Here is a 23,800-nt window from a genome sequence, read left to right as displayed (position 1 = left end):
CATGTGCCACCCGCACAAGAACCAGTCCAGGGGCACTGGCAACGATCTTACTTGGCTTGCCGGGTCTTCTCACGCACAGCACATTTCCAAAGGTCTCGGTCAGTAGTCATCGCCTCGGTGAGGCCCAATGTACGAAGGTCTTGCCTCACCACCTCAGCCCAGGTCTTCCTGGGACTACCTCTTCCACGGGTTCCCTCAACTGTTAGGGTGTGGCACTTTTTCACGCAGCTATCCTCATCCATTCTCACCACATGTCCATACCAGCGCAATCGTCTCTCTTGCACACCACAACTGATGCTTCTAATGTTCAGCTTTTCTCTCAAGATACTTACACTCTGACGGGTATTCACATTGACATTACACATCCAACGGAGCATACTGGCTTCATTCCTTGCGAGCTTACATATGTCCTCAGCAGTTACAGCCCATGTTTCACTGCCATGTAGCATGGCTGTTCGTGCGCATGCGTCATACTGTCTGCCTTTTACTCTGAGTGAGAGTCCCTTTGTCGCCAGCAGGGGTAAGAGCTCTCTAAACTTTGCCCAGGCTATTCTTATTCTAGCAGCTACACTTTCAGCGCACCCACCCCCACTACTAACTTGGTCGCCCAGATAGCGGAAGCTATCGACTACCTCTAGTTTTTCACCCTGGAATGAGATAGAAGTTGTTTCCTGTTTGTTTACAGTCTTTATTGCACCTGAACATCTGCCACAAACAAAAACTAACTTGCTAGTTAACCTGCCTTTGATGTTGCTGCACCTCTTATGTGTCCATAGCTTGCACCGGGTACATCTTATAGAGTTACTACCTACTCCTTTTCTACATACTGAGCAGGGCCATCTACCTGAAGGGGTTTGTGTTTTATCTACCTTCCTACTTATTAGGATTAAGACATTTATCTATAATAATTATTGTACATGTGCTTCTATTTGGTTAATCTATATATATCAAACAGCTCCACCAAATCAAATCAAATTTTACAAGGTAATAGTATCACACCCCATGAGTGTCAACATGTTAATTCTTATAAAACTGAGAATGCGTGTCTGTATGTGTGAATCCCTAAAACTTGAGAACTACTCAACCGATTTCATTCAAATTTTACACATGCATTACTTAGGGTCCATGGAGTGTCGTGGGCCCAAAAAATGTTCAACTTCTTGCTTCATGTGGGTCCAGAGCAATCTTTTAGACTGACTCGGTATTACATGTCAAAAGATAATATTGTTTCATTTCTATTCTTTTACTTTTAATTCATGTCAGTATACAAGTGTTGACTGACATAATGAACAGCTGGAGGTGAAACTCTTGACAAAAAAACAATGAGAAGGCAGACCCAAGGTATATAAAAATACAAATTTATCATTTAATTACCAGCTAATAATTATCGCAGCAGTTGCAAGGTATTAAACAGTTACTATTAACCCTTAAATTAACATTTAATACATACATCGCTTATATATTTATTAACCCATTACCTCCCATAATTCTATTAACTGGAATTTTTTTACGAAACTTTGATATCTAGCATAAAACAGCCTTAGAGACACGTTGAGACACGCTGGAATGATCAAAATAACATTTTAAATAGAAATAAGCGAGGTATTGGGTGAAAAATTAGCAAACCTCATTTGAATATCAGATAAATACTGTTGTTGTTGGCACTCCGTCGCTTACGACGAGGGTTCCAGTTGATCCGATCAACGGAACAGCCTGCTCGTGAAATTAATGTGCAAGTGGCTGAGTACTCCACAGACACGTGTACCCTTAACGTAGTTCTCGAGGATATTCAGTGTGACACAGTGTGACAAGGTTGTCCCTTTGAATTACAGGCACAACAGAAACAGGGAGTAAGAGTACAGCAGGGTTTTCCACCATACTCTGCCGGAGCCTCGTGGAGCTTTAGGTGTTTTCGCTCAATAAACACTCACGACGCTCAGTCTGGGAATCGAAACCGCGATCCTATGACCGCGAGTCCGCTGCCCTAACCACTGGGCCATTGCACACCTGACTACTGACCGAGACCTTTGGAAATGTGCTGTGCGTGAGAAGACCCGGCAAGCCAAGTGAGATCGTTGCCAGTGCCCCTGGACTGGCTCTTGTGTGGGTGGCACATAAGATGTACCATCCTGAGCGTGACCGTTGCCAGTATCGCCTGACTGACCTTGTAGGGTTTTCGAGTGAGATCGTTGCCAGTGCCCCTGGACTGGCTCTTGTGCGGGTGGCACATAAAAGACACCATTTCGAGCGTGGCCGTTTTCGTGCGGGTAACACGTAAAAGCACCCACTACACTCTCTGAGTGGTTGGCGTTAGGAAGGGCATCCAGCTGTAGAAACTCTGCCAAATTAGATTGGAGCCTGGTGTAGCCATCCGGTTGCACCAGTCCTCAATCAAATCGTCCAACCCATGCTAGCATGGAAAGCGGACGTTAAACGATGATGATGATGATATATCAATGTACATACATATATAAGCAACATACCTAGTTGTGTGTACACACACATATATACATTTATCTACATGGGTGTGTGTATATATACATACACACACACACATACAAACATATATGTATGTATATATACGCATATATTTCGTTTTTATATTTGGTTTCCAAGATCCTTTATGTGAATTCATGTGTTGAAGCATGTTTTATTGTGTCTGGGGAGAGTCATTCTGATTTAATGCCTTATTAATTAACACACTCACAGGTTTGATTTCCACTCATTTACTTAGTTACTTTTTCTAAAATTTTTGTTGCTTCTTACAACCTCTTTAATAGTCATTAACTCTGTCCATTATCGGAGCTATGTTCTTTTTGTTTGTTTGTTTGTGCACGTGTGTGCATGTGTATACACATGTATTCATGTTTGTGTTTGTATGTGTGTGTGTGTGTGTATGTATTTGTCTCCTTGTGTGTGCATGTACATGCGTCTGTTATGTATGGATGTGTATCTCTATATGTGTCCTTGTGTGTGTATATGGTCATATTTCAGTTTTTTGTGTATGCATGTGTGTATATGTGTGCTTGTCTATCCGTATTACCCATGTACCTATCTATCTACTTATGTATCTGTTTACTTACATATGCATTTACCTACTTATATATATGTGTGTGTGTGTGTGTGTGTGTGTGTGTGTGTGTGTGTGTGTGTGTACATCTACGTAACAGCCTACTAACAAATCTACCTGTGTTAGTATAAACTCTGGATATTGGAGTATCACTACCTTCTACGTATATCTCCTAATTAGTATTGGGGGATGTTTCATTTAGGAGGACATACTCCTGTATTTCTCTGAGTGTTGGGTCCTTTGAGTGCTTGGATAAAATGCAGATGTCAAGTTGACCCAGTGTGCCTCTATGTTGGTAGAGTATAGAGGACTATTTTTTATTGTCATATAGTCTCAAATGTTCATTTAGTTTCTCCACAACACTTCTAGATGTCTCACCAATGTAAGTCATGTTCTTGTCTTTACAAGCACCCTCTATGCACCTTATACTGAAGACTACATTTCTAGTTCTACAGTTAATGCCAGGGTTAATCTTACATACCATGCAGTTCTCATGGCTGCATGTGGTATTCTCAAAGGGGTACGTTCTACATAATTGTAATCTAATGGTGGATGGAGTTAGCTACGTGCTGGCTACTCTCCATTATGCTCCTCTCAGTTTCTACACTACAGTTACTAGAGTTTGTCCTAACTAGAATATTAATGTCATCTGCATACCTACAGTTGTGGATTGATCAGCAAAGGATTGTTTAAATTTTCTATCCCACCAGGTCATGAGGAGACCAGCCACATCTCCAGCCACACTGACACCAATGGCTGCACCTTGAGCCTGCATGTATAGTTTCTTGTTAAACTTTACTATGTGATTTATCAAGGTGGTTCTTATGCTATCCCCTATTGCATGTGCAATCATTCTTTTCACCTGACTGTTGTTCTCAGGGTCCTGGGTGGGTATGGTCCAGCCACTCCAATGCTCGGTGGTGCTTTTCTTCATTGCCGAGGTGATGGCGGGTGGTCTTCCCCTCTGTAACCTGATGGGGCAGAATCTACTAAGGTCATAATTGTCTAGGTACTTATATGATTGTCTAGGTAGTTACATAAGTAGACAAATGGATATGTAAGTAAACAGATAGACAAGTCAATAGATAGGTACATAGATAATATGGACAGACAAGCACACATATAAACACAAAAGACTAAAATACATAACCATATACACATGCACACTTCATACACACACACAAGGGCACATGGAGACACACATCCATACCTAACAGATGCACATACATAGTCACACAAACCCATACACATACACACTCAAACATGCACACACAAGGAGACAGAGGTACTCACACAAATACACACACACAAACACATATGCAGAATATATACATACAAACATACACACATACATATGTGCATACACACATGCATACATACATACGTGTATACACATGCATACAAACAAACAAAAAGAATACATTTCCAATAATGGACAGAGTCAACAATTATTGAAGAGGTTGTAAGAAGCAACAAAAATTTTAGAAAAAATAAATAAGTAAATGAGTGGAAATTGAATTGGTGTGTTAATATATATGTATATATATGTGTATATATATATATATATTTCGGTGTGAATGGTTTTGTTAAGAGGTGTCGAGTTTTACAATTCTGTAAATAATAACAATATCTGTTAGGTATGGATGTGTCTCCATGTGTCCTTGTGTGTGTGTATGAAGTGTGCATGTGTATATGGTTATGTATTTTAGTCTTTTGTGTTTGTATGTGTGCTTGTCTGTCCGTATTATCTATGTACCTATCTATTGACTTGTCTATTAAAGCTTATAAAAAAATACCATTAATATATATATATATATACATACATACATGCACACACACATATGTATATACACACATATATAGGTAAAGAGTAAAGATCCTCTTCGGTCATGAATGGCTATGGGATTGCATCTAGAAAGTTCCCCTCTGAGGCACATGTCTGAGCAAGTTTGTTTATGGAAGACTAGCAATCACCCATGCATACCAGCCGTCCTTCTCCATACCACCAATGTTATGCAAGGGAAAATCAAAGGTCAATACAGTTTAGCACCAGTGACGATGCAACTCATTTCTACAGTTGAGTGAACTGGAGAAACATTAAATAAAGTGTCTTGCTCAAGAACACAACACACAGCCCAGTCTGAGTATTGAACTCACTACCTCATGATTGTGAGCCTGATGCTCTAATCACTGAGCTATGCACTTTCTCATATGATAATGATCACACACACATGCACGAGTGTGTCATCATCATCATCATCATCATCATTGTTTTAACGTTCACTCGCATGGGTCAAACAGAATTTATTGAGGCAGATTTTCTTCCACAGGATGCCTTTCTCACCACTAACCTTCACCTGTTTCCAAGCCAGATAATATTTTCCCTTAGCTACAGGAGACTGGAAACAAACTTTGTATGACAGTGATGCTCATTTGCAACCAAAACATGATGTCAAAAGAAGAGCAGCCACACAAGTATGTGTGTATATATTACAAACAGACAGATAGATATACACAAACACACACACAGAGGCATGGCTGTGAGGTTAAGAGACTTACTTCCCAACAATGTAGTCTCAGGTTCTGTCTCACTGTGCAGTATCTAGGACCTAGTGTAAGTGTAGCCCCAGGTTAACAAGAGCCTTGTGAGTGGATTTGGTAAACAGAAACTGAAAGGAACAGCTCTCCCCCACCATACTAGCAATTTTGTTCATTCCAGACCTGCCATCACCACCACCACCTCACCTCCCCAAAAAACATGTCTAGCCTTTCTTGGAAATAGGTGAGTGCTGGCAACAAGAAGTGCATCTGACCATAGAAAATTTGCTTCAACAAATTCCATTTGATCCATGCAAGCATGGAAACATGGACACTAAAAAATGATGGTATTAGGAAAGGCATCTAGCTATAGAAACAATGCCAAAACAGACACTGGAATTCGCCACAATCCTCTAGCTCATCAGCTCCTGTCAAGTCATGCAACACATGCCAACATAGAAATAATCAATGGTGACAATTTATATATCTATCTATATATATATATATGGTTTCAACCAGTGACTGTGGTAATGCAGAAGCACTGCTATTACTATTATTGTTTGTTTATTTTTAACTCATTCCCAGTCCTGTCTCCAGAATTAGTCTGGATGAAATAGTGTGTTGAATAAAACTGCCCTTCTTCGCAATTCTTGCCATGATATAGCATAGTTGGTGAGAGTGGCTGATGGTATGACAGAGAGCAACCACAAACAGTAGTGGTTCCCAGGGGAACTTAGAATTGATGTCTCCTCAGAGAGTGCACCACTGGCTGTGTCTAACTCTTTTCTTTTACAAAGTTATGCAGCCATTCTCCTAAGCTTCCAACAATACCAGGTTCACAATTTGTGACAAATCATTTCATGATCAACTTTGTTCAAGACTTTGGCAAAGTTGAGATATATCACATCCATATTTAAATAGTTAAGCTGTTGATTCAGAACCCAGTCAAAATACTGTAGTAGCTGTATAATGCAGTTCCTTCCTGGATGAAAGCCATGTTGTGTGTTAGCAAGAAAGCTATTTACTTCTACGAATGTGATCAGCTTCATTCTGACAATGCATTCTATGATTTTGCTAATATGTGAGATCAGAGAGATAAGCCTGTTATTATCTGCTCTGCTTATGGATAGAGCATATGATAACTTTTTTTAACATTTTGGGAAATTTGCCACATACAAGGAAAATCTGGAAAAGTATCTGCAATGAATTTTACAAGAGATTTCTTGCATGTCTTTAAAAGAATAACTGGAAAACCATCAGGGCTTATCACTGAGTTCAAATTCATCTCATCAATGGCTGATATTACAACTTTTTTATGTCAATGTAACTGATGGCTGCCTCTTCCTTGTGTGAATCTGTGGTGTTGATGAATTCATCAGGCTTGCTTATTTGCATATTTTCCAAGGGAGAAGCGAAAACACTTTGCAATTACATACTTAATGATTTGCTTATCTTCGTGAGGTCTGCAATCAGTGAACTCTTTTCCTCAAACAGTAATCCTATCTTGGAACACACCAAGGTAGATTGTAAATCTGTAGAAGGCCTTAGGGTTCATTTTTATTATTTTCACCAGCCCTGGTTTCTCTTTCTTCTCTTTCAAAGGAGAGTCTGAGTTTTCATGTGTGTGTGTGTACATTCATGAAGTGGTGCTGTAAAGTTCCTGGCTTTGGGTAAAAGAAAATACAGGAGGATCAGTTAATTATGATTTTATCCAACAATCTCAGATTCACACACTTAGTGCAGCAGTCCTTCAGTTTTTCTAAGCCCTGTAAAAGAACTTGGAAGGTTGTGCCTCTAGCCAGACCTTTCATGATACCCTTAAAGCTAGGAACTTTACAGCACCCCCTTGTATATACACATATCATTAGCACCATTCTAACATTCACTTTTTTCATGTTTGCATCAGTCAGACAGATATTGTTGAAGCAAATTTTCAAGGCAGGATGTTTTCCTGTTGCCAACCCTAACCTGTTTCCAAGCAAATCATATTTCACCATGGCTTAACATGTTTTCACAGATTGGAAATAAATGACACCACTTGTATGACAGTGATGCTCATTTACAACTATCATGTGCCCTCAAGACAAAGAGATGCAAAACACATACATACACACACATATGTATGATGGTCTTCTGCTTCCATCTACCAAATCTATTATCAAGGCTTTGGTCAACCTAGTGATATGCAATAATAGAATATTGCCCAAGATGCCATATAGTAATAGTGATTCTGGAACCATGTGGTTAACTGAACCCAAAACTATATAAAGTGGACCTACATTACATCAAACTCTGTTAAGTCAGATATAAGATAAACTAGACAAAATCTAACTATCTGTACTTTAAGATCATATATTGTGCTATTTGAGTACCTCACATCCACCAAAGATGGTAAATTCATAAAAAATGTTAAGGTCAGTTTGAGAAATTAATTTTTCTGTCCTCTGTTATGAAATATCCAGGCAATTGTTCTGAGGTAGCCCTAAAGAGATAAAAAATAATGGGTGACAAAAACAAGGACTGAATGTGAATGATATTTTACTAATGCATCATCATATGTATCATTTTACACTAATCTCAGAAATAAACACCTTCTTTTTATTTCCTCCTAACTAATTACCTTTTAATTTCCTATTACATGAATACATTCACCCCTCTTTTCTCTATGTCTGCCTATTAAATATAAATGGCTTACTCTTTCTTTTTCACTTTCACCCCTTCCTCTCTAATAAAAAAAAAACTACATCACTATTCTGAGGTCAGTGCAGATTAATGAAACATTTTGTCTTCATAATTACTCTGTTTATGTAACTCAATGACTATCAGAGAGATTTTTGTTTTGAAATCTAAACATTCACATTCCAGACAAAAATAAGTCAGATCAAATGAGATTCTTTCAGTTTCCTTCTACCAAATCCACTCACAAGGCTTTGACTGCACACATAAGATGTGCAGTGGAATCACAGGTAGACTGACAGAAAAAGTTGTCTTCATATATGGCAGATGTGTAAGAACAATAAGTACTAAGGAGACACAAGAATTGGACTCTCTCAAATGCCCAAGAGACTCTGTTGAGGTTGTAGACAGTTTCTGTTACCTAGCTGACCAAATTAGCAATAGTGGAGCATGTTCTGAAAGTATTGTTTCTAGAATAAGTATAGGATGAAGGAAGTTCAGTGAGTTATTACCTCGGTTGGCGACAAAATAACTGCCTCTCTCAGAGAGAAAGGCAGATTGCATGATGCTTGTGTATGGATGGCTATACTCCATGGTAGTTTGACATGGGCTCTGAATACAGAAGACATGCTTAGACTACAGAGGAATGAAGCTAGCATGCTGTGTTGGATATGCAACATCAGTGTGTATGTATGACAAAATGCAAATGTAGTGAAGTTGGGCATAAGAGGAATCAGATGAAGCATGCAAGAGAGGACTATGTTGGTTTGAACATGTGATGCATATGAATGAAGACAGCAGTATAAAGAAATGCTGATCACTTAAAGTGAATGGCATCTGTGGAAGAGGGAGACATGGGATGAAGGAGTGAGGACTGATCTCAAGATGTTGAGTCTCACAGAGGAGATAACAATGGACCAAGATGTGTGGTGATATGAGGTTCTTGAGAAGACCTACCCACTTCAGCAAAACAGTCCTAGAAGTGTCCTGCCCACTGTATCATTGCTATCCTGTTGTCCCCTACCTCATCTATATACCCAGGCTTCACCAGTCACTCCATTCCTGCCCACTCTTTGCATTCATGAGAACTCCCTACTCATGCACCGTTGGCAATACTCTACTATTCCATTTATATGACCACCATCTCACTTTCACTTCTTTCTCTATCTCTCTCTCTGACTGGGTAACCATGTAGCTCCTCCTCTACAGCAACACCTGACACAAGCCAACCGCCTACATTACCCCCACCCCCGCTTCAAAATATCTTTGTTTTGCAAGTTGGTTACCTTGCCAGGGCTGGTGCCATATAAAATGCATCCAACCACATTTTAAAGTGGTTGACATTTAGAAGGGCATCCAGCCGTAAAAACCATGCTAAAACAGCCTGGTGTCACATAAAAAGCACTGTTCACTCTATAAGGTGGTTGGGTGTTAGGTATGGCATCCAGCCATAAAAACCCTGCTAAAACAGGCAGTAAAGCCTGGTGCAGTCTTCTACCTAACCAGCTCCTGTTAAACCATCCAACCCATGCCAGCATGGAAAACAGCTGTTGATTGATGATGATGATGATATATATATACATCCAACTTAACATGGATGTTTCATTTCAATGCCCAAAACTGTAATATTCACCTTTAGAGGCCCTTTCTTTTAGATGCATGGTGCATAAAAGCACACATGTATATATACTGTTAGCAGACGATACTCATCTGCTATTGGTACCAGAACTGCCAAATCATGTGATTTCAATATACTGCATCTCTTCAGTGACAGATGCCCACTCACTGCATACAAGTCAAATCTCACGACCACCAATACATAGAATTACAGTGACTTTTCAGGTAGTGACATTGCAAATAGCCAGCAGGCTTATTAAAAAATAATTATTAGTGTTAGAAGCAGTATTAAGACCAAAAGGCAACCTTTCTATCCAGCTTAACATGGATGTTTTGTTAGAATGCCAACTACTGCAGTATTCACCTTGAGGTCTCCTCATATAGATGTATGGTGCATAAAAGCACACACACACACACACACACACACATATATATATACCGGAGTAAGCACATAAATGTGAAACAAGGTGGAAAAATGAGTACTCCATCTAATACCAGAGGTAGAGTAATATACTTTATTTAAAAGCAACAGAAAACAAAAGCTGTTACTCAGAGTAACAGCTTTGTTATATTTTCTGCTGCTTTTAAATAAAGTATACATATATATATATATATACATATATATATATATATATATATCATCAGCAGACAAGAATTGTCTGCTATGGACACTAGAACTGCCCTATCATGTGATTTCAATATACTGCATCTCTTTAGTGACAGGGGCCTGTTTGCCACATACCAGCCAACGATAGGCAGCAAGCATGTACCTGTCACTGAAGAGACAATGTTGAAATCAAGTGTCCTGTCAGTTGTGTTGACCATAACAGTATTCTAACAAAGCATATATGCTAACTTGGATAGAAAGATTGCCTTTGGTATTAATACTGTTTCTCTCGCATGTGTGTGTGTGTGTGTGTGTGTGTGTGTGTATATATATATATATATATATATATACACATATATATATATATATATATGCATATGCAGAATATAAAGAAACAAATGCAGGTATAGATGGTTAGCTCATCAGATCATCAGAATATCATGGTTACATCCCATTTTTTCAACTCCAGTATAATGGATAAATACTGTAAAATGTACAACAGTATGTGCAATTTATAAAATGTAGACATGTAAAAAAATTTATTATACACTAAAATAACATCATTTTCCCATGATATTGGCTGCGAAACAATCATCATCTTATGGATGTCAACTGATGAAATAAATATATTCATCTTATACCTCCTGACTTCCTTCATATTTTATATAATCATGAAATAATTTCCCCTGATTGGATTTACTGGATTTCAACTGCATAGGACTATACATTACATTTTTATGTATTGGTTTACTAAATGGTTTGTAGCCTGATTCACTAAAGGAGCTATTTTTGTGATTAACACTGGATTATATAAATCCATATATTGTGCATTAAATTTATGTATACGAGAAGTCAAAAATTATCTGCACTTTTGTCCTATTATTGTCACACAGCCTTCTGTACATGTGTGCTTATAGTTGGTATATTGTGGTCACATGATCGAAGTTTGAGCCTTTTCACACCATTTTTCTTTCTAGCTTTACAGTGTAAGCATGGCCGCTCTACTAGCAATGCACACCAAAGAACAAAGAGCAGTGATCTGAGAGATGGTAATGGTGAACCAGTTCACCATTACCATCTCTTGAGCTTGCTGAATCTTCTTGTCAGTAGTGGAGGTTAATGGATGTCCTGCTCCCTCTTCATATGTCATGCTTGTCCAACTACTTTTAAACTTCTCGATCCACTCATACACACTTCTATTGAGCAACAAAAACATGGCCATTGGGTTGGTGTTAGGAAGGGAATCCAGTTGTAGAAACCATGCCAAATCAGACTGGAGCCAGGTGCAGCTCTCCAGCTTGGGTCAAACTGTTCAACCCATGCCAGCATGGACAACGGCTATTAAATGATGATGATGATATATATATATATATATATAGCTTTACAGTGTAAGCATGGCTGCTCTACTAGCGGTGAGGAGGGTTGCTAGACACCCAGTAGGATTAAAAGCAAGACCTGTTGAAAGCTCGGATGGACCTAGTGCAGGCTCAACAGCTATCTAGCAATAGCACGGGTACGCAGAAATTCCAGGGTGTCCAGCGTGCTGAAAAACCACTGGGAGTGAGGCGCCCCTCAGCTTTTGTTGAAGCATGTCTCTAGGAGAAGGTCACTCTGATATAAAACCAAATATGCAGGGAATGGCATTGGACATTTTGGGGATCTTTGGTTTGTGCTAGAGATCACGCGCTCCCACATCCCTGAGCCTGCGACTCATATTGGCACCAGACATCTTGCTTCGGCTTGTCTCTGGATAATGTCAATAAAGTGGAGAGGGTCTATGAAATGTTGTGCAAGCCTTATTGGACCTACAACTCAGCAGAGGCATTGCCGACCTCTGCTCGACATGTGCTTTTTTTTTTCCTATATATATATTTATCTTATTTTTTTTAGTATATATATATATATATATGGGCCGTGACTGCTGAGGACATGTGTAAGCTTGCAAGAAACGAAGCCTGTATGCTCCGATGGATGTGTAATGTCAGTGTGCATACTCGACAGAGTGTCAGTACCTTGAGAGAAAAGTTAGACCTAAGAAGCATCAGTTGTGGTGTGCAGGAGAGATGATTGCGCTGGTATGGGTATGTGGCAAGAATGGATGAGGATAGCTGTGTGAAAACGTGCCACACCCTAGCGGTTGAGGGAGCCTGTGGAAGAGGTAGACCCAGGAAGACCTGGGTTGAGGTGGTGAAGCACGACCTTCGAACATTAGGCCTCACCGAGGCAATGACCAGTGACCGGAACCTTTGGAAATATGCAGTACGTGAGAAGACCCGGCAAGGCAAGTGAGAGTATAATCTGTGACCTCTACTAGAAGTGTAGCCAGCTCACTTATTCGTATCTTTACTTCATTGGACACTAAAAACTCTGCTTGCGAAGACCTGTTGAGGCAAGTGAATTTGGAATTTGAAATCTGAAATCGAAATCGAACCGAATCCGACGACTGGCACCCATGCCAACCTCTCCTTCATTGGACACTAAACTCTACTTGCGAAGACCTGTTGGGGTGAGTGAAAGTGAAATTGTAATTGAACCATACTTGATGACTGGCACCTGCGCCAGTGGAGCACTAACAGCATTGTCCGAGTGTGTTCATTGTCAGAGCAGCTGTCTGGCTTCCGTGCTAGTGGCCCGTAAATAGCACCATTTGAGCCGAATTGTTACCAGTGTCGCCTTCTAGCACTTGTGCTGGTAGCACATTAGAAAATCATTTGAGTGAGGTCGTTGCCAGTGCCGCTGGACTGGCTCCCGTGGCCATCGCCAGTACCATGTGACTGACCCTCGTGCCGGTGGCACGTAAAAGCACCCACTACACTCTTGGAGTGGTTAGCATTAGGAAGGGCATCCAGCTGTAGAAACTCTGCTAGATCAGATTGGAGCCTGGTGTTGCCTGCTGGCTTGCCAGTCCTCAGTCAAATCGCCCAATCCATGCTAACATGGAAAGCAGATGTTAAACGACGACGACACACACATATACACATAAATACACACATACATATATATATGAAGGCATTCTTTCAGTTTCTGTTTACCAAATCCACTCACAAGGCTTTGGTTGACCCAAGTCTGTAGTGTCTGATACTTGCTCAAGGTGGCATGCTATGGGGTTCAAACTGAAACCATATGTTGACAAACTGAACTTCACAACTACACAGCCATGCCTGCACACATATTTGATTATCATCGATTATATTTATATATATATATATAAGCATGTGTGCAACTATTTCAGTATTAACAAAACCCTTTCTAATCAAATCACATGCCAAATAAATGCAATTCAGCTGATTGCCCTATTGATTGGTGTATGGCTATTCTGAGGGCCAACAATCTAGAAACCAAACTGAAACAGTCAACCCAGAGACTCTCCCCATTCATTTTTCCCTCAGATCAATAGCATAGACATAGTGTATTTACATTCTTAATTCATCCACAGCAGAGCTTTGTAATATGTAATTTATTTAATTTCTTCTTATACATGATGTGTATAAAATACTGTTTAATTAGACAAGCCATCAAATGCACAGATATGAAACTTAGGCTATCCACCACAGTGCGAGTCTAACTTATGATACTTTATATAGCAGTTAAATGTCTGTGCTACCGTCTGGGGAAGGTACTAGGATACATCTCTGAAGAACAGTCAACAAACACGAAACTGCTCGTCAGGAGACTCGCCCACTCTTTTCCACAAATCAATAGCATAGAAGGAATGTGTTTACACACAAACGCACATGTATGTACGTATGTATGTTTGTGTATATATGTATATGCATACATTTAGGTGAATATGTATGTACGTATGCATGTATATGTATGTAGGGTGGGGGTGAAAGGCAATGTTATGAAGTTTATAACCAGAAGCTTTACATTTACTTCAAAGAATGAGAAATTCTAATATACTATCGCTTCGAGATATATATGCTCACTAGCAACCCAAAACGATGTTATGGATTTTCGTTACGTCTGAGAGTTTCCGCCGTGAATGTGAAGGGAAATATTTTTATCAATATATAAATTAAAAGACAAGATAATAGAGCAAAATATAGTTTTCACAGTAAAATGAAAAATGTTCTCGATATCTCAAAAGTCAAAACGTCAGAGTAAGATATAAAAATACACAATTCACCTGTTCCCCAATCACAGTAAATAGAATTAAGTATTCTAGCGATAATTTGTCTTTTCTTTAAAAAATTGAACTAAGGGAGAAAAAAACTTCAACATATTTTACCCTCCTAAAAAAATATAACAAACCTGCATTAAACCAACGATAATTATAATTCACAGATTTTATTTGTAGATTTTTCTTTAATCAGTTACGAAATGAGTGATTTTCGCACACATCGATATATCATCTTCAGCAATGAAATTTACCTAAATTCTTTGAATATGAGAATACATTAACAAAATATAACCGTGTTCGTCCTCTAGACTGATCGTATCAACCAAAATATAATTAGATAGGTTGAAAAAAGCTAAATTCATAGAAATTAAATCGTATTTTTTTCTCATAATTTTGTCAATAATAGATGCATCATTTATTCGCTAATTCTCAATCATATTGTAGGTATCCACATGAATACGTTCAATTATTTATAATGCTTATGCAGACACATTACTGTAAAAAGCAAAAGTAAAATCATTCAATCTTGGAGAAAAGTTAATAAGAAAAACCTTAAAAGTCTGCAGCCATCTTAAAAGTTAGGTTTGTCTTGAGACAACAGTAATTCTTAAGTAATGCCACTGACGAAAATAGAATGAACGTAATTTTCTGTAGCGAACCTATAATATAAGTACTTGTGTAAGTATTAAGTTATCTTTCACACCTACTTGCTCCAGATTCAATCAAAAAACTTAGACACTTTTAACGAGAATCTTTTTCTTTCTTTTTCAATTTTAAATCAACAATCGAATGAATATGTAATCAACAGGCCCGAGAAAGGTGGCATATGTCAATTAAATATATCAAAACACACACTGCAATAACTCAATTTCAATATAATTTAGCAAAGAACTACTAAAAAATTTAGATATTAAAATCAAATTATTATTGACAGCTGATTTACTAGTAGTGTGACTTCATGGCAACAGTACTGGGTGGTACCTACCTACTAAATGTAGTCAGTTTATTTAATTTAAAATACATGTAACATTCAAAACATACACGGGTAGATTATCTCTATTCGCTAAACATGGACATAACTCTTATTCATAAATACATTTTATTTATATTTCCAATAGCCAGATTAATAATCATTAGATCTTTTCTATCCAGGACCCTACTGTCAAATCAAAACATCATTCACACACGTTTTACAAATAAAAACCATGTGCAATCTATCAGTTGAGGTACTTGAAGCCTAAGGGCAAAATTGACTGACATACAGGAATAACTTGTTTTTAATAGTAATAGCAAAGTAGGAATAATATAGTAGTTTCGATATAGACAGTAGCGAAAACTTAAAAATGTAGCATCAGCTTACCTAAAGAGTGTTGCGAAGCGACAGAGTAAGAATGATTTTTCAACCATCCACCTTGTTGCTTGGGTGCTAGCAAACTAAACAGGAAGTTTACAACAGGCCCCAAACGAAAAGTAAATGAAACATTGAAGAGTTCTAAAGAAAAAATTTCTGCAGATTCGCAATGTCTATCTAACAAGTGCGTAATTATCTTTGCTGCTTTACTTCAAATTCTCCCTCATTACAATTACTGGCTCAGATGCTTCTCTTAAAAAACATCATTATACACCCCTAAAAAAAATGCGGTTAATGTTGACATTATTACCCGGAAACGAAATTGAAAAAAAAAAAATAGTGCAACGGGTGTGAAAAAAAAGGTGTAGGAAACAAATATGAAAACAAAAATGCCCGGAAAGCAACAGGGGTGGAGTGAGAGGCCTTCGGAAAATTCACAAGATCCGATGTTTTTCCCTCAACTTTCAGGAAAATGTTGTTTTTTTTTTAATGAAATTTTATATAAATACCTTTCAAACGGTATACATTACAATTATAAAGAAATTTGTGGGGAAAATCTTTTCCGAAAGAGTAGGGGAGAGGACGTCGGAAAATCCACAAGATCTGATGTTTTTCCCTCGTAACTTTGAGAAAAAGGGATATCTTTCTACTTCACACCTACGTAGGAAACGAATCTGAAAACAAAAATGCGCGGAAAGCAACGGAGGTGGGGACTTCAGAAAATTCACAAGATCCGAGTTTTTCCCTCGTAACTTTGAGGAGAATATAATCCTTTTGAAATTGCAAATTTAATCGACCCCAGTACGCAACTAGTACTTAATTTATCGACCCCAAAAGAATGAAAGGCAATGTCGACCTCGGCAAAATTTGAACTCGGAACGTAAAGACAGACGAAATACTGCTAAGCATTATTGATAAAGTTATGCACTATTTATGTTGATATGAGATCACCATGTCGAGCACATATGGTTGTGATGCATGTGCCTGGTTTACTCTTGTCAGATGGGTAGTCATGGTGGGTATGCTGAGCTTCATATACTTCACCCCAGTGTCACTTTGATGGCATGCACTGCTCTCTCACTCAATAATTATAATAATCCTTTCTACCATAGGCTTAAGGCCTGAAATTTGGGGGGAGGGGTAAACTAAGTGCTCAACTGGTACTCGTTTTATTAATCCTAAAAGGATGAAAGGCGAAGTTGACCATGGCGGAATTTGAACTCAGAACATAAAGATGGACAAAATGCCACTAAGCATTTTGCCTAGCAGGCTAACGATTCAGCCAGCTTGCCTCCTTATTATTATTATCATTATTATTATTATTAATAATAAGAAGAAGAAGAAAAAGAAGAAGAGGCGCAAAGGGCCCAGTCGTTAGGGCAGCGGACTCGCGGTTTCGATTCCCAGACCGGGTGTTGTGAGTGTTTATTGAGCGAAAACACCTTAGCTCCACGAGGCTCCGGCAGGGGGTGGTGGCAATCCCTGTTGTACTCTTTCGCCCCAACTTTCTTTCACTCTTTCTTCCTGTTTCTTGAGTAATGCTGTGATGGACTGCCGTCCCGTCCAGCTGGGGGGAACACATACGCCATAGAAACCGGGAAACCGGGCCCATGAGCCTGGCTAGGCTTTGAAAGGGCGACGAATAATAATAATAATCCTTTCTACTATAGGCACTAGGCCTGAAATTTGGTGGAAGAGGACTGGTTGATTACATTGATCCCAGTGTTTCACTGGTCCTTAATTTATCAACTCTGAAAGGATGAAAGGCAAGGTTGACCTCAGCAGAATTTGAATTCAGAATGTTGCGATGGGTGAAATACTGCTGAATATTTTGTTCAACATAATAACGATTCTGCCAGCTTGCCACCTTAATAATAATAATGATAATAATAATAATAATAATAATAATAATAATAATAATAATAATAATAAATGCTCAGATGCAGTACAAGGCAGTGGCTCTCATGGCTTCTCATCTTAACTGATTGGAAGTGTTATCATGTGCTTTGTTTTGTCTTGGTATAAAAGATGGGCCACAGGAAATATTCTGCTCAATACCACAGATTTGCTTGTCAGTTGATTGACCTTAACCAGTCAAGCATGTCCCTTAATGGCTGACAGTATGTGCATCTCTGATCATGAGTAGAAGTAGTGGTGGAGCATCATAGCCATGTGTTGAGAGAAATTCTTTGGGGTTTGGATAATTAATCTCTGGAAACATGGGTGTTTTATTCAACATCCTTAAACAACCCTTATTCAGAGACCTGGGCCTCACCTGCATGATCAAGCACTGTTAATCTTGATATGAGTTCACTTGTCGTGCACATATGGTTGTGATGCACATGCTTGGTGTACCCTTATCAGACAGGTAGTCATGATGGGTACACTGGGCTTCATATATGTCACTTTCATGGCATGCATTGCTCTCTCACTCAATAATAATAATAATGATAGAACCTTGTTAATAGTAATCTTTTGAGTCTGAGAAAGACAGTTCAGCAATTTCTTGCTGAACAACCTGCATAGATGATTTGTTAATAGTGATCAAATGTATGTGCTGCACATTAGCACACTCCCTCCATCAAATTGACATTACCTGGACAGGTGCACAGTGTCACGTGTAGCATGTCAAAGTGATTACTGAGTGACATGTGGTGAAGTGTTTTGCTCAAGAACACAATACACTGTCTGGTCTGGGAATTGAACCCATGATCTCATGATTGTGAGTGCAACACCCTAACCATTAAGCCATGCTCCATAATAATAATAATAATAATAATAATAACAATTTCAAATTTTGCCACAAGGACAGCAATTTGGGGGGAGGGGATGAGTTGACATCAACCCCAGTGTTCAACTGGTACTTATTTTATGGATTCCCAAAGGATGAAAGGGAAAGTCAAATTCTGCAGAATTTGAACTCAATAATAATAATGTTTTCAAATTTCGGCACAGGGGAGGAGGTTAGTTGTTATCATTGAGCCTAATATTTGACTCATACTTTATTTTATCAACCACAAGACAATGATATAAAGATAAGTACAGTGTTTTTATTATTGTTGTTGTTGTTAAGACTGTCACCTGGCAAAATCATTAGCATGCCAGACAAAATACTTAGCAGCATTTCATCCATCTTTACATTCTGAGTTCAAATCCCACTGAGGTCAACTTTGCTGATCATCTTTTCAGGGTCAATAAAATAAGTACCAGTTGAGTACTAGAGTCAATGTAATTGACTAACATTTTCCTCCAAAATTTCAAATGTTGTGCTTATAGTAGAAAGGATTATTGTTGTTGTTGATTATATTGTTATTATTATTGAGTGAGAGGACAGTGCATGTCATCAAAGCGACCCTGGGGTAAAAATATACAAAGCCCAGTATACCCATCATGACTACTCATCATCAAACCATAGTAGTGTGACAAGGTGACCTCATATCAAGATAAACTGTGGAGGACATTGCAGGTGGAACCCAGTTAGAATACTAGTTACACACTGGGGTCAATGTAATCAACTTACCCCTTCCCTTGTGCCAAAATTAGAAATCATTCTTCTTGTTATTATTATTATCATTATCTTCTTTCAATTTTGTTTCCATTTCTTGCTGAGTGTCATCCCAACACCTAGGGCAAAGAAACTCACTGTATACATTGGTAAGCCATTAAAATAAAGACACCAGATTGTTCATTTACAAAGTTACATGAAAGAAGGAAAAAAAATAAAACAAAGAAAATAGGAGTGGAATTCACAGTGACAAAGCTCTTCCCAGTATGTGTGACATACCAGTTAAGACAATTTTTTGCACTTCCTGCATGGATAGTAAGCCAGGAATTATCCTCAAATAATTTTCTGTTCCTTTTTTGATCATTCCAAGTGCTCCTACAATCACTGGTATTGTAACCATCTTGAGATGACACATTATTATTTTGGTCTTTCACAACAATATCTAGTTTATTTGCTTTGATGGTCCAGTCTGTATGTACTAGAAAGTCCCAAAGAATCGTTACATTTTCTCCCTCAGTTACAGCCTCAGGATGGTGTTTGTACCATTTGTCAGCAGTTTTGATTTTATAATGCCGACATATTATCCAGTGTAGATATTGGCAAACTCTGTCATATCTAGATTTATAGTCTACTGGTGCTAAACCTTACACCCAGAGATTAGGTGGTCTACTGTTTCAATTTCATCATTGCAATATTGACACTTTAGGTCTACTCCATTTTTCCTCACATTGGAATGGTAGTTTCAGATCAGTAAACTCTGATCTTGAGCAGCTAGGATAAAGCCTTCACTCTTTGTCTTTGGCCCTGAGCTCCCTAGCCACTGATGGGTGTGCTTTTGGCCTACATCAGCTTGTTTGCTACAGGCCACATTATTTGCCATGCAGAGGTTTTTGTTCTCACCTATCAGCCAATTGTTCAAACACTTTTTTGCTTTGCAATCGATTTCACCGTCTTTGCAACAGCAGTTGTTGCACTTCCATTATGCTGTTCAATCTGGATATTATACATGAACTCATTAGTAAATTTTTTACTCTCCTTCATGACAGAATGAAGCTTTTTATGTCTTTCGTGGTTTCTAATGAGTTTTAGCATCCAGTCATTAGATGCTTCAAGAGATTTGGCCAGTCCAGTTGTGATGGTTTTGTAAGAGATTTCAAATTGGATCAACCCTCAACCTCCTTGGGCTGTGGGGAGGTAAAGACGATTTGGGTTTGCCTTTGGGTGGTGCATTTTGCAAATCAGCAGCTTACAGATTTTCCTGTCGATCTTCCTTATTTCACTCATATTCCCGTTCAACACATTGAAACTGTAAATAACAACTGGAACTGCTAAGGAATTTATGGCTAACACCTTGTTATGTGTATTTAACTTGAATTTTAAGACTGCTTGAACTCTCCTGATCTCTTTCATACTTGTGTGCTGAATGCCAGAGCCCTCATTTCACTTCTGTTTCCATTTCTTGCCTAGTGTCTTCCTGACACCTAGGTAGAGAAACGTACTGTATACATTGGTAGGCCATTAAAATAAAGACACCAGATTGTTCGTTTACAAAGTCATGTGATAAAGAAAAAAAAAGGGAAGAAAGACAGAGAGAAAAAGGAAAAAATAAAAATAAAAATATAAACAAAGTAAATAAAAGGGAAAAAAAGGAAAGAAAATTCACAGCAACAATGCTCTTCTCAATACCTCTGATGTACCAGTTAAGACAATCTTTTGCACTTCCTGCATGGATGGTAAGCCAAGGATCATTCTTAAATAATTTTCAGTTCCTTTTTTGATCATTCCAAGTGCTCCTATAATTACTAGTATTGTAACTGTCTTGAGATGTCACATCTTTTCAATTTCAATCAGCAAATCTTTATATTTTCTGAGCTTATCAAATTCTTTTGCCAAGATATTATAGTCATAGGGTATGCTCTTGTCAATAAATAGACAATGGAGATAAATTATTATTATTGTTATTGACTGAAAGAGCATGCATGCCATCAAAGTGATACTGGGGTAAAATATACGAAGCCCAATATACCCATCATGACTACTTGTCTGATAAGGGTACACCAGACACATGCATCACAACCATATGTGTGCGACATGGTGATCTCATATCAAGATAAATAGCACATGATCTTGCAGGTGGCGCCCAGTTTGAATTTTCTTCATGTTGAGTAGACCATCCCACTCAAACAGTTCTCCTACTCTGCTTAGTCCATTCTGTCCTTCTATGATGTGTATCCTTGTTAGCGGCAACCACAACTGGCTGGATAGAAAATGTCACTGAAGAGGTCACAGACGTGTGATGAAAGATTTTTCAGACAATGGACATAAGATAAAATAAGAACACTAATAAATGAGTGAAAAACAAATATATAGTGCATTGGGTTCGTGCCAGGGAAAAGCACCATTGATACTATATTTCTGGTAAGACATGCAGGAGAAATACCTAGCCAAGGATAAACCTCTGTACCAAGGATAAACCTCTGTTGACACAGAGAAAGCCTTTGACAGTATCCCCCGATCTCTTATCTGGTGATCAATGAGGAAACTTGGGATAGATGAATGATTAATGAGTGCTGTGCAAGCCATCTACAAGGATGCTGTCAGTAAGGTGAGGGTTGGCAACGAGTACAGTGAGGTATTTCAGGTAGAGGTAGGAATCCACCAAGGTTCAGTCCTCAGCCCCCTCCTATTTATCATAGTCCTCCAGGCAATAACACAGGAATTCAAGACAGGACACTCCTGGGAACTCCTCTATGCTGATGACCTTGCCCTAATTGCTGAGTCACTATCAGAACTAGAGGAGAAGTTTCAGGTGTGGAAGCAAGGACTAGAATCGAAGGGCCTTAGAGTCAACCTAGCTAAAACCAAAATCCTAATAAGTAGGAAGGTAGACAAAATACAAACCCCTTCAGGTAGATGACCCTGCTCAATCTGTAGAAAAGGCGTAGGTAAAAACTCTATAAGATGTACCCAGTGTAAGCTATGGACACATAAGAGGTGCAGCAATATCAAAGGAAGGTTAACTAGGAATTTAGTTTTTGTATGTGGCAGATGTTCAGGAGCAATAAACACTGAAAATGTGCAGAAAACAACTTCTGCCACATTAGAGGGAGAAAAACTAGAAGCAGTTGATAGCTTCCGTTACCTAGGTGACTAAGTCAGTAGCGGGGGAGAGTGCACTGAAAGTGCAGTTGCTAGAATAAGAATAGCCTGGGCAAAGTTTAGAGAGCTATTATCTCTGCTGGTGACAAAGGGCCTCTCACTCAGAGTAAAACAAACTGGCCAAAATTAGTATTGAGTTAGGTGAAATAATTCATAAATTTTCAATATTCTTTTTCACCAAAAAGGCATCTCCTATTATTTTTAAGTGTGTAGTGCAAAAAAAGGTCAGACAAAATTGGTCCAGAAAGTGGTGGGAGGATTCATAAATATTCAAAAATTCCTTTTTGATAAAAAGATCCCCCGTCATTTGCAAGGGTATGGTGAAAAAAAATTGACAAACCCTGACAAAATGAAGAAAAGCCAGCTTAAGTAGGTGTGCTATTCTGAAAGTCTGCCAAGGCATTCTATTGTGAAAATTGTCTGGCAAGGGTGGGATACTCAGCTAGTGTAAACTATATAAATATCTCATAGAAAGTTATAAAGAGTAGGAAGTCCATAATACAAATTAGTGCCCCAGCATGACCTGCCCGCTGGCTGGATTCAGTTAAAAGTTATATAAGAAATTGTTTTTATATTGTTTTCCAGACAGAGGGTGGTCATCTAATTGGAAGACAAGGTTTGTTTGTTTGTTTTTGTTGAGGTGTGTATGCACATAGGAGTGATTGTGTTGTTGGTTTTATTTTCTGTAATACCAGTTTAGTATCTACCCCTATAGTTAAGTCAGCAATCATATTAGTGAAAAGAAAGATATAAGACAACAAAATCAGTTAAACAAAATATTTTTCAAGTATTAACATATGTGGCTGGGTTAATATTTGAGTGATTAAAACTGATCATTTCAATGAATCAATTAAGACATTACAGATTTTGCCAAAAAGTATTAATCATTATCACTCTGTTCTTTGGTCTAAATTTGGCAAGCAGTTGTAGTTTCTAGTTCATTTCATGCAGTCACACTATCTTTCCCTTATTTCTTTGGAGTTACCATATCAATAGAATATATTTTATCATTAATACATACTTCTACTCCTCTATAACTAAAAACGTTCAGTCTTGATATCTGCTTGTTTTCTTTTTTATTCAAAAAATCAATAGTTCTATATCTTGGTAACTCATTTTGACCAGTCTAAGAAAATTTATCTTCCTCAGTTGCC

General features: G+C 38.3%; 1 protein-coding gene across 1 annotated transcript in view; it reads right to left on the bottom strand.

Moving 5' to 3' along the window:
- The window catches only part of LOC106881638 (kelch-like protein 18), a 59,590-nt gene extending 43,505 nt beyond the window's left edge, over positions 1-16,085 (bottom strand). Inside the window, exon 1 of the mRNA XM_014932102.3 lies at positions 15,992-16,085. The gene's annotated coding sequence lies outside the window, so the exon portion shown is untranslated. The remainder of the gene's footprint in view (positions 1-15,991) is intronic.
- Positions 16,086-23,800: the final 7,715 nt, after the last annotated feature.

Source organism: Octopus bimaculoides, chromosome 4, assembly GCF_046866305.1.
Source record: "Octopus bimaculoides isolate indiv1 chromosome 4, ASM4686630v1, whole genome shotgun sequence".
Lineage (NCBI taxonomy): Eukaryota > Metazoa > Mollusca > Cephalopoda > Octopoda > Octopodidae > Octopus > Octopus bimaculoides.
This window is presented reverse-complemented; position numbering and strand designations above follow the sequence as displayed.